Consider the following 12,637-nt stretch of genomic DNA (forward strand, 5'->3'; position numbering starts at 1 on the left):
CAGATACTTATTAGTTCTATTTTCCTGGGAAAGTCATTCGCTTAACCACTGGTTGCTTCAGTTCCTCTGTACCAATGGAAGTGAGAAGTGCTAGTGGCCTCTACCTTCATATGATGAATAGAAAGCAAGCCCTGGATTTAGGAAGACTTGAATTGGAATCCTACTTCAAATTTTACCTAAACGTCTGCCCTTAACCAGCTACTAAACCTCTCAATCAAATTTTCTCCAATTATAATGAAGATAACAAGTATCTACTACACAGGGGTTTTGTGTGTTATTTGATCACTATTTGATACTAACTAGAGTTTAAATCCTGGGATTAAGAAGACTGGAGTTCCAGTCCCCTGTTTGACTTTAGCTCAGTGCTAAGCAAAGTAGAATCTTTGGTCAATACAAAACAGGTGTCTGGATGCTGATCATAGCTGACTATCTTTCTATGGGCAAGCAACTTAACCTCAGAAGAATTTTCCTCATCCCATCTCCAAGATACACAAGGGACAGCTAGGTGGCTTAGTGCATATAGCACTGGCCTTGGAGTCAAGAGGATGAGAGTTCAAATCCAGCTTCAGACACTTGCCACTTACTAGCTGAGTGCCCTTGGGCAGGTCACTTAACCCTGGTTGCCTCAAATCCAGAGTTATCTCCAGTCAGGATGATTCATATCTGGCCACAAGACCCAGTTGGCTCTGGAGGAGAAAGTGAGGCTGGCGACTTAGCACAGCATCCCCTCACTCACATTCAATTCATGTGTTTATCATGGTATCACTTCCCTGATGGTCTTTGAGAGCAAAGGACAAACATCATGACCTCATGATACCTAGCAGTACCTACTTTTAAAAGAGTTTCTATGTGCATCACAGAAGCTATTCTACATAAAGCACCTTAAAATCTTTCTCTTTATTATTTTTATGTGTCCGTTTGGTTGTACCAGTGATCCTCTTAATGGTGTCTAAATTTGTGGAAGAGTTTGCCCCAATTTTGTAGGAAAAATTGGTTGCAACTTTGCTTACTATGCCATTTCCTGAAATGTCTTTGTTTTGAACTAAAAAAACAAAATGACAGTAGAAGAAATTTCCTCACTGTCTTATTATTTCTCCTCAGGATGTATGCAGATGAAATTGAAGAAGAGGAAGACAGTCTTTGTGCTATCTGCTGGGGTTTCCACTCTAAAACAGTCATCACTGAATGTGGACATCGTGCTTGTTTATCTTGTCTCAAGGAAAAACCTTTCTGTTGCTCTACATGCTGGGAATTCTCCAAGCTGAGAACTCTTCAGTCTGACATTGCTATGCATGCTGAAGGAGAAGGCATTTGTGAACTCCACCAAGAAGATCAGAAACTGTTCTGTGAGACTGAACAGCAGCTACTCTGTGTGACCTGCTCTAAATCAGAGGATCATCAGGATCACATACACTGGCCCATTGCAGTGGCTGCTGTGAGTTATAGGGTAAGTTATGAAAGGGTCAGTGGAAATCATCCAGGTAGCTTAGGGTGCTCATTTGTAGTGACTCTTCCTTGGTCATTTTTATTGCCCCTACTTTAATCATTCCCTTGGAACACAGTTGGAGATCAGAGAGATGCTCTTTTTACTCTCTACTGTAGATAATTTAGTCATTATTGAGGGGGGACAGCTAGGTGACAAAGTAGATAGAGCATTGACCCTGGAGTCAGGAGGACCTACATTCAAATCCAGCCTCAGACACTTAATTACCTAGCTGTGTGACCTTGACAAAAAAAAAATTATTGGTCTTCCAGAGTTCATGATTTTCTTGGCTCTTCACATTTTGTAGATTTTAGGTCTCCTGAAAATGTTTATTTTATGTTTCCCTTACAGAAGAGGATCCAGAAAAATATGGACATCTTGGACTGTCATGTAAAAAAAATTCAAGAACTTCAATCCAATGAGAAGAGGAGCCCCCTTGCATGGACTGTGTTGTGGACTGTAAGTATGTGATTCTGTCTCATTAAATCCTAACTTCCATATTAACTTATTTAATCAACCTAAAGAGAGGTTAAATAGCAATTAACTATCAAAGCAAAGCATGAGACCTAAGAGAAGGTTGAGAGGGTTTTCAGGAAAAGATGAGGTACTAGTTGGATTTAAAGGAAGTCAGGGAGCTCAGTAAGAGAAGCAAAGGAGAAAGAGCATTGAAGGCAAGTAGTATGGCCCAGAAATCCCTAATAAATTTCATAAAAATCTTCTCATTTTTGGCCATAATTGACAGGTGAAGGAAACTAAGGTTCATAAACATTATAACACTTCTCCTTCTTCTAGGCACTAGTAAGTATATTTGAATCAAACCAATGTCTCCTAATCTGAAACATAATAATGAACTTTAGACTATTAAAACAGCTAAAGCTGATTTTCCTCTCAGCTTTAGAGCTTCATTTTCTGATTTATGATGCTCAGATTCAAACCCTTCCACCCACCAAGAGGGAAAGTGATTAACCAGAAACAAGATTTAGTCAGCAAATGAAGACCTTTGTCGATTAAATTGTATGACCCAATATGAGATGACTTCTGAAGGAAGCATTGCATTATCTTTCTACCATTATCATACTTAATAATAATCAGTCAAGAACATTTACTAAGTACCTACTCTGTTCCAAGGACCCTTTTTGAAATTATAGGGATATAAGGAAAGGCAAAAGAAGTCCCTTCTCCCATGGAGCCCAGAGTTTTATGGTAAAGACAATCTAAAAACAACTATGTACAAACTAAGTATATAAGGGGAAAATTGGAGATAATCCACACTGGAAAGGGACTAGCATGAATGAGGACCCAAAAGGGTTCAGACTTTTTGCCAGGACTTGAAGGAGTTGAGGAAGGCAAAAAATAGAAGTTAAAGAGTTCCAGGCAAAAGGAAAGTCAATGAAAATTCAGAGTATGGAATATCATCTTTGAAGAATAGCAAAAAATCTAATCTCTGGGTTCTAGATCCACGGAGGGTAATAAGTTTAGGAAATTTAAGAAGACTGGAAAGCTAGGAGCACATTTTCATAGCATTTATTATGTTTCCATGGCCAAATCAGTCAGATAACAATGTTAATATGACCTTTCTGCGGAAGAGTAAAGTTTTAGGTCTCCTTGTGTGAGGAGGTGTCCATCCTACAAAAACAAACAGAAACAAACACTAAGGCAGAGCCCTGAGCCAATGAAGTGGATCTCAGATCTTCATCATGATCTGAGATGCCTCCTTCTAGGACCTTTTTTCATAAGTTTTCATACCTACAAATGCAAAAGAGGCAAGGTGAAATATAGAATCTCACTAGTTGATTTACCTTGCTCTTAAGGCTCAAAAATTATATGTCAGCAGCAGGGATCCCCAAATGGAAGAAGCATGGGGCATCTACCCTGACTAAGTGTTCTTAAAATGGGCACTTGCTCAAGTTGGACATGAGAGAAAAAGTTCAGAGGCATAAAAATAAATCAGGAGATTTTCCATGTCTTCCAGTCATGCTGGGTTTATCCATAGAATATGAACAAAACAAGATGGAATACTTTCTCATTTATAAGAACAGTTAGAAGGAACATATTTAGACAAGGCATGGGAGGGAGAGGAAATAATGATATAATATAGTAAAAAGATGGAGTCAATGGGTAACATAGGAATGTACTGGGCAGCTAGGAGGCACAGTGGATAGAGCACAGGCCCTGGAGTCAAGATGAACCTGAGTTCAAATTTGACCTCAGACAATAATTACCTAGCTGTGTGACCTTGAGAAAATCACTTAATTCCATTGCCCTAAATAAATAAAATTAGAAAAAAAATTTTTTTTAAAAGGAATGCATTGGGAGAAAGGGAAAGACAAGGTAGAATGGGCTAAGCCATTTCACATAAAAGAGTCAAAAATAACAGCTTTTTTTTAGGTAAGGGAGAATGAGTGAACCTTCATTTTCATAAGAAATGGCTCAGAGAAAATAAGATACACAATAGGATGCAGAAATCAGTCTTGCCCTAGAGGATAAAGGAGAGGAAAGGGATGGGAGAAGGGGCCAGGGGGAGGGGAGGGGGCTACAAGTGATAGAAGAGAGGGAAAATCATGGGAGAAGGTAGTCAGAAAAAAACCTCTTCTAAAGAGGGACTAGGTGAAAGGAAGAAACAATAAAATTAATGGGAGTGAGGAGGAATAGAATGGAGGGAAATAAAGTCAACAAAGGCAACTATGGGAAAACTATTGAAGCAACTTCTCTGATGGACTTATGATAAAGAATGCAACCTATTCCAGAGACAGAATCGAGGAAGATATCTGATCACAGACTGAAGTACACTTTTTTTCCCTCTCACTTCATTCTCTTGAAGTTTCTCTATCTTTTGGTGAGGGAGGGGGCTTTATGTCTGTTTTCACAACAAGATTATTGTAGTAATGGGAAAATAAATAAATATTTTTTTTTAAAAGTACACATAGGTAGCACAGTGTCTAGAGTACCAGCCCTGAAGTCAGGAGGACATGAGTTCAAATCTGACCTCAGACACTTAATAATTACCTAGCTGTGTGGGCTTGGGTAAGTCACTTAACCCCATTGCCTTGCCAAAAAAAAAAACTAAAAAAAAAGTACACACAGACTACCCCTTATATAAATTCAGAAGTTATTCAAAAGACTGGAAGTCAATAACAACAATAAAGAGTTATTATAATGACAGGGATGCCTGATATATAAGTCAATAAGAAGAGAATAACTCCAAAAACTCTCTAAGTAAAATCTCAAAGAAAAACACAACTTGGGGACAACTCCAAAAATTCCTGTAAGAAGCAAGAATGAAAAAAAGAGCTAAAAATTATATTTAAAACAAATGAGAGAACTAAAGGGAAAAAATCGGGAAAAGACATGAATATTATAGAAGAAATATTTAGAGAGATAAATAACAGCTTGAAACAAAAGGTATAAAACCTTACCCCAAAGAGAAAAACTAAATAGATATTACTACTTTTCACCAAATGGAAGTTTTGAGTATGTAAGCAACATCAGAAGCAAACTGAGGCAATGGTGAAAATACTGTGCTTGGAATCAGGAAGACCTGGGTTCAGCTCTGACATCAGATACTTACTAGCTTTGTGACCCTGAGTAAGTCACTTAACAAATTTGAATTTGTTTTCTCATCTGTAAAATGATGTTAATTGCCTTCTTTAGTTCCTTTCTCACAGAGTAGTTGCAAAACTCAAATGATATGTTATCTCACTCTATTCTCAAATTTTAAAGCACTTGATAAATGTTAATTGTTATTTAAGTTAACTTGTCACAGAATAAACTTTCTGGTAGATTAAAAATAAAACAGGGTAAAGATCTTTGTCAACATCATTGTGTTTGGCACAAGTGGGCCTGTTAACTTGGTAAAAAATAAACCTAGTATTGGTAGTGAACATTACATTAAAGTTTGAGGTCCAATATAAGAACCTATCTGTCCCTCAATGATTTATGTAGAATATCAAACTGATTGATAGCTATTGGACTAGAGTAGGGGTCCAAATGAATTATTTCTCATACTTGAGCAGTGTAGGAATCAGTGTTTAAAATTTCCAGTCATAGAATTGCTATGACTATAGCAGTGTTTATATAAAATGAATGTGTTTAATAAGGAAAGGCTAAGAAGGCCAAAGAACTTAGCTGGTTTACCTAGGAAAAACAATGAAATTTGAGACCATGTTTCAACATGATCAGAAAAATGCTGTCAATCAGCTATGGTATGAAGAGGGAGCCCTGGGCTGAATTTTAGAGGAAATAAATGAAAATTTGCAAAAGACAGTTTTGACATTGGGATTTGACTTCTAATTAAATGATATGACATAAATGACCAGAGTCTAATAAATAGGATAAGTAGTGCAAATAAAATATCATTGAGGTTTAGAAAGGTCAGAAAGACTGAATTCTCCTCTGGGGGGAAGTTTAATGAAGAATGGTGGTGGGATGGCTAGGTGATACAGTGGATAGAGCACCAACCCTGGAGTCAGGAGTACCTGGGTTCAAATCCCGTCTCAGACACTTAATAATTACCTAGCTGTGTGGCCTTGGGCAAGCCACTTAACCCCATTTGCCTTGCAAAAAAAAAAAAAAACACCTTAACATGGCCAGTGGTGGCCATTAACATGGCCAAAACATAGGGAAACTGCATGATTACCAAGAGAGTCAGAATAGAGAAGCTTCTATAAATATAGGCTAGCACCAGGTAGTGGAGGTATTCCAGTTCTTGTCAAAGAAGTGTTAATCATACTCAGAAATAGGAACCATGATGGAAAATTGAAGACAGGAATGACTGGACAAGTTCTGAGAAGAAAATATCCCCAAAGCCAATATATTTATTTAAAAACAACACATTTAAGTTTAAATTCACAGAATTGAATAGATTTTTAAGAAAGCTAAATTACATGGGAAGCAGAAGAGTTATTAAAGAAGAGAATATGATAAATGATATAAAACTTTCTAGGTTTGGGAGTTTTAGGGATATGTTTAGAAATTGAGAAATCAAGTTTCTCAAACCAAGAATTAAAAAAAAAGTGAGATTCTCAGGTGGATTGTAATGGTAGGTGGCAAGATATCTCTTTTGGCATAAGAAAGGCAGAAGCAAGAGAAAGATAGCTTGTTTGTCTCAATTCCAAAAAAATTACACCTGTTTAAGTCCACTCACAGATCTCTCTCTCTCTCTGTCTGTCTCTCTCTCTCTCTCCCTCTCCCTCATATATATTATATATATATATAATATATATATATGTATGTATGTATATATACATATATATATATATATATATATATATATATATATATTTGCTTATTTGAGAATAGAAAATTAAAGCCAGAGAAGTTAGCCAAGGTCAGTCACACAACTGGTTGAAACTGAAGTCCTAGATTCTTGTCTCCTCCTTAGTATAATGTCCTTTGCATTTGCACCATATAAGCAGGCAGAGATGGGGTAAGACCATAAAGCAGTCCCTATATGCATCATCAGAATAACATCTTTCTTTACAGAACCATCAAGATATATCCAGAAAAAATTTTGAGAGAAAAATGCTTGTAATATGGGAGTACCTGAAGAATAAACCTGAGACAGCAAATGTAGAGGAACTTATAATGGTGATGGCTGATGAAAAATTCATTAAGCTGTATCAAAGACTGAAGCAAATGGAAGCTAAACAAGTATATGACATCATAAAGCAAAAGAAGGAGTGGGAGGCTATGATGTCCAGAAAAAGCAGATTTCTAACAGACAAAATCAGAAAGTTGGAGGAAAAGAGCCAGAAATCAAATGTGCAATTGCTACAGGTAAGATGAGTGGATCCTTAACAGGTTGAACTGTATAGTGAAAAATGAGAACATCATTTTTCATTGTCCCCCTCTTAGACACTTTTGGGGAGGAATTGGAGTTAAATGATTTGCCCAGGGTCACACAGTGTCTGAGACTACCTTTGAACTCAAGTTCTCCTGGCTTCAAGGTAGGGGTTCTCTGTACTGTGCCATCTACTTGACCCTGCCAGATATTTTTTCCAGATCTTCTCTTGTTTTCTGCTATATGTGCCTAATTTGGGGGGCGGGGGAGAAGGCATAAGAACAAGAGTCACTCCTAGTGAGGAGATGTTTGTCCACAGGGTTTCCTTAGAGCAATGGGGAAAGCTCTGTGTGATGATGCTGGGCAGAGCATTCATTTGCAGAATTCATTTGCAGAAATCCTGATCCTTCAGCTTGGCTTAATCACATATGCAGGCAACCATGGCTATAATTAGTCACTAAAATTAATCAATTAATAAACATTTATTAAATGTCTATTATGTGCTAAGATCTGAATTGCTGGGACCAATCAGAGTTCTATGGTGTTGGCACAAGGAGAACCCATTTCTTATGAGATTTTTATTGATTATCAGTAATTCTTCTCCTTTCCTTCCTTGTGACTGATATTTCCTGAATGGTTCTTATCATATAATGAAATAAAAATATGGAGACCTGGAAAACTCTTGCTTGACCATCTTTTTGGTCACACAAGCTGCCCAGCAATACCTCAAACTTCAAGCTGTATGCAAAAATCTAGCTTTCCAAAGTTGGGGATTAGTAAGAAAGAGAGAAGATGGTGGGAAGAAAGGGAGGAAAAAGAAAAGAATAAAAGAGCAATGAAAAGTCCCTAGGGCAGGGCTTGGGGAGGAACAGGGAGGGAGATTCTTTGAGCTTATTGATGTCTATGAACTTCACTAACTTTATTTTTCTCCCTCATAGGATGTAAGAGATACATTTGAAAGGTATGTTCCTATCTAGTAATAAATAACTACAGAAATTTGGGGTGTGGGGCTATGGGATAGGAGAAGATTGAGTTTGTATCTTTGAGCACAAGAGTCAGGCAGTATGGTTTTTAGTATCATAACAACTCATTTCCTTTTTTTTTCTTTTTTGTAGCAATTACATAGAAGCAAATTTCCAACCTTTCATTCCTTATTTGGATATCTCTTATCTCACTGTGGCAGCTGAATTTCTAAAACTTGTTCATAGTAAGTATCAACTTTTGGCTATGAATCCCTATTTGAGCCTTCTTCACAGCATTGTCAGGTGACCAATAAGTTACTTATAATTATGGTCTTGGATATCTCTGCTTTAAAGACTCTGAAGTCCTTGTGTACTTACTTTGTGAATGTCTCTTAGTTTAAGTATCCATTTTATTACACTTTTTCAGAAAGTAGAATAGTGCTCCTGTCCAAAGTAGTGTTTCACAACCCAGACCCCAAATTGTAAGCAGAAACCAAGTTGGGGGTAGAAATAAACTCAAGGAGATTCAATGAAAGTTCCATCCTATTGATGCTCTCTGACTACAATAAGATTAGTTAAGCATCTATTTGGGCAGAACTTCACTGGGGGTTCATTTTGCTCAGAGATAGAAGACCAACAGGAGCAGAGATTTCTTTCGGTGATGAATTGGGGCCATAGGATAGCCGAAAATGGTGCTTGAGAGAGAGAGAGTAAATGTTTAAAGAACTTTTTTCATTCATTCAGTAAAGCTGGAAGAAAACTGAAAATGAAACTAAAAAGGGATTCCTTAGATACCCAGAAAGATGAAGATTTTATTAGGGAATCATTATGTTCCTCCTTTGTCAAACATGCAAGATACAGCAGGAAGCTCAGGTACCTGAAGACCTGAATGTCAGAGGGAAAAAACTTCCTGAGTTGAAAGTGTAAACAATTGAATTATTCCTAGCACCTTCCATTTATTGACAGATATTCTGCCTGCAGGTAGAAAATTGCACAGAAAGGTGTTTACTAAATTTTATAAGACCCTTCCAAATCTATGTTCTTGTTATGTCTTTTGGAAGTAAAATCAGAATCAAGAAGCCTAAGATTAGCACAGTTGTACAAATGTCTCCTCTTCTATTTGTACTGTCTGTGCAGTTGGTATGAAGACAAAAGACTTTGGCACTCAGACAATGAAGTCTTAAAAACTGAGGAGATTTCAGAAAAAGATGTAAATAAAACTTCACACGTTTATTGCACCTTAAGGACTCATTGCTCCAGGCAACAAATAGACACACAAGACAAATTGTTTTTCTGGAAACTCTCTTCTCTGTGGGATTAACTGATGGGTTGTCTCCAATTCTTTGAGATAGTTGGAAAATGTGATTACTGTCCTAATTAATAATTGCATTGTTCCCTTAATTAACTATCAGTTATTTAGTCCTAGGGTGATTTTTATTTAATAGGAAGGAGACTTCATTCTTTACTCAGAGCAGAATAGCTAGAGAAATTTAGCGAGGCATCTCAGAGTCTAGGAAAACAGTTTTTGGTTAAAAATAAACTAAGGGATCATTTGCCTGTGGGAACATATAGGAAGTAGAGGTCTATCTGAGTATTAGAGTAGGAAATGCCATAAAGAATAATCTGGTTCTCAGATAGAAAAGTATATGTCTCTTTTCATAACTGTAGCATAGTACACACAGACTATTTCTTCCTTTGGTCATCCCAAATTTCCTATAGACCAGGGAGAAATCAGTAGCCAGTCTATTTAAGTCCTCCCTGACATGCAAGACATTGCAATTCTATTGTTTTGGATTGCTTATTTTTTTTTCTTCTCTATAGCATCTGGACTATGTAATTCCTGGACCTATAATTCCTACAACTTTTCTGAAGAAAACAAGAGCACGATCACATTTGTACATGACTCCTCAGGAAATACATATGCTGCTTTTAGTACTGGCAATCTTCAAGCTCACTCTAGGAGAATGAAAGAATTCCTTCTCAGGAATTTATGTCAGGATAGAATTCTTTTAGAAAAAGTTTGTACAAGAATAAGCACTTCTGTCTGGACTGTCATTTTTAAGGGTTAGGTTCTATTCCTTTTTAACTCAATTAGAAATGTGGTCTATTCAAATGCCAACAAACAAAGATTGGAGTATTTTTGGATGATTCTGAAACCTTTTTATCAATAAACTTTGCATTTTGTCAAATATTCATGTTTATCCTATGCATATTTTGTCAGTCATAGAATGAAAAATCTAGAGTGTTGCTTAATCTTTCATATATAGATCCCTCTCCCCTGTTTCACAAAAACTCAGTGTATTAACATTAGGTTTGTGAATATGAAATAAAAACAAAATCATGTTTAAATTTCTAAATAAGAATTATTAATTTTTATAAGAGAATATACTTACCTTAAACTATGAAGGGATCTTCAGGTATCACCAGATGGTCAAAAGAATTTATGACACACAAAAAAAGTTGACTACTCTAAATACTTAAAGTCTGGAAAACTTTTTGAAAGGTGGTAGAGATTAATAATTAGTTTTCAATATTTATGAGAATTGATTCAATATCAATTTTATGTTTGCCCATAGTACTTGTTTCATAAAATGAGATCCTGGATATTAAGGATACCTTAGTCCAACCTGGGAACCATTCCTGAATTTCATCTCCCAAATAGCTGAAAGTTGCTAACAAAATAAGAATATGGTTTTTGAAACTGTCTGTAAATTTATCTTCCAGGAGAAATCATCTTGAATATTAATGCTTCCATTGTATAATATTGGCAGTAAGGCAGTTAGGTGGTGCAGTGGATAGAGTACTGGCCTTGGAGTCAGGAGGATAGGAGTTTGAAAGCAGCCTCAGAGGCTTGACATTTACAAGCTGTATGACCCTGTGCAAGTCACTTAATCCTGATTGCCCCATATCCAGGATTATCTCCAGTCATCCTGACTCATATGTGATCACTGAACCCAGAAGGCTCTGGAGGAGAAAAAAGGATAAATATCATCAGTATTGACAGTTAGACCAGTAGGTGGCCCTGTGGATTGGGTTTGGGGGTTTGGATTTAGGAAAACTTGAGTTCAAATCTGTGCTCCAGACACTTTGGGGCTAGTCTTCCAGTTTCTGCCAGGTTCAGTCTCTTCATTTGTAAAAAAAGAGGACAATAGCATCTACTTTACAGAGTCTTTAGGAAGATAAAGAGAGATAACCTTTGTAAACCTTAAATCACTATATGAATGTTAGAAACTAGTAGTTAATCTTATTAATTCCCTTCAGATTAGGAATTCAGTTTTCCCATTAGTAATATGCTAACTACTTGATCTGAATCTAATCTATAAAGTCAATATAAATATAGATTATATAGTCCAAGCTAAATTTCAGGCCTTGGTATTCTGTTCTTATATTTCTATGAAGTCAAAGACATTAATTTCCATCCCCTGTACTACCTTGCCCAAAACAGGAAACACATTTGATGGAACAAAACTTTGTGACTTGAAAATGGAGATCTCTCCCCATACTGCCTATTTCAATATTGTTGTGAAGAAATGCCTATACAGAACCCATTGAAGATGTTTGTTATGTGAGGGAGAAATGAGAAAATAAAAGGTTCTTCTATTTTTATCAAATTTCTAATCCAATGCCAACTATGTAGAATGATAATATAATGATATCTACATGAATTTGTTTTGTGTCATCATTGGAGTTGTCCCAGAGTCCTGTTCCCTCCCATATGCTCTAGTCTGGATTAGGAAAAGCATAAACATCCCAAATCAATGCAACAACTATCAATCTTATCTCAATTTTAAGAGCTTTTAGAGATGGGAAAAGTTTGACATGTATCTTAGGGACCTAAATCTTCCAAAGGAGGGGAAAAAATGGGTCAAACCACACTCCAACCTTCAATCCCAATGCCCCAGTCTACAGCTATCTCTTTGCCATTCACCCAGAGGCATCGTACTGTTTTCTCTTGTCCAATTCTGCTTTCAAGAATTGTAAATATCATCCTTTTCTTTTAGCCCATACTGACTGTTTTGATTTCTGGCAAAGCTGAGGTTCTCATAACATTCCAGTTTTAGTGCCTCTTCCTTTGTGATAATTATTCTACATATGGATATTATGGTACTGACTGGGTTTAGAAATTTATCTACCCTTCAGGTATTAGGAGGGGGAAAGGGATGGAGGGACTGATAGAAAGGAGGGAAGAAGGGGGAAAGGAAAGGGGCAAGAAAAGATAGTGTCTGTTAGAGGGGGAGATTAAGGGAAGTGGTATTCAGAAGCAAAACACTGGTTAGGAAGAATAAGGTGAAAGGAGGAAAAAATTACAAATGGGAGTTAGCATGAATGAATGAAAAAGAGTTAGTAATTATAACTGTGAATGTGAATGAGATAAACTATCCCATAAAATGGAAGCAGACAGCAGACTGGATT

This window comes from Macrotis lagotis, chromosome 1 (genome assembly GCF_037893015.1).
Source record: "Macrotis lagotis isolate mMagLag1 chromosome 1, bilby.v1.9.chrom.fasta, whole genome shotgun sequence".
NCBI lineage: Eukaryota > Metazoa > Chordata > Mammalia > Peramelemorphia > Peramelidae > Macrotis > Macrotis lagotis.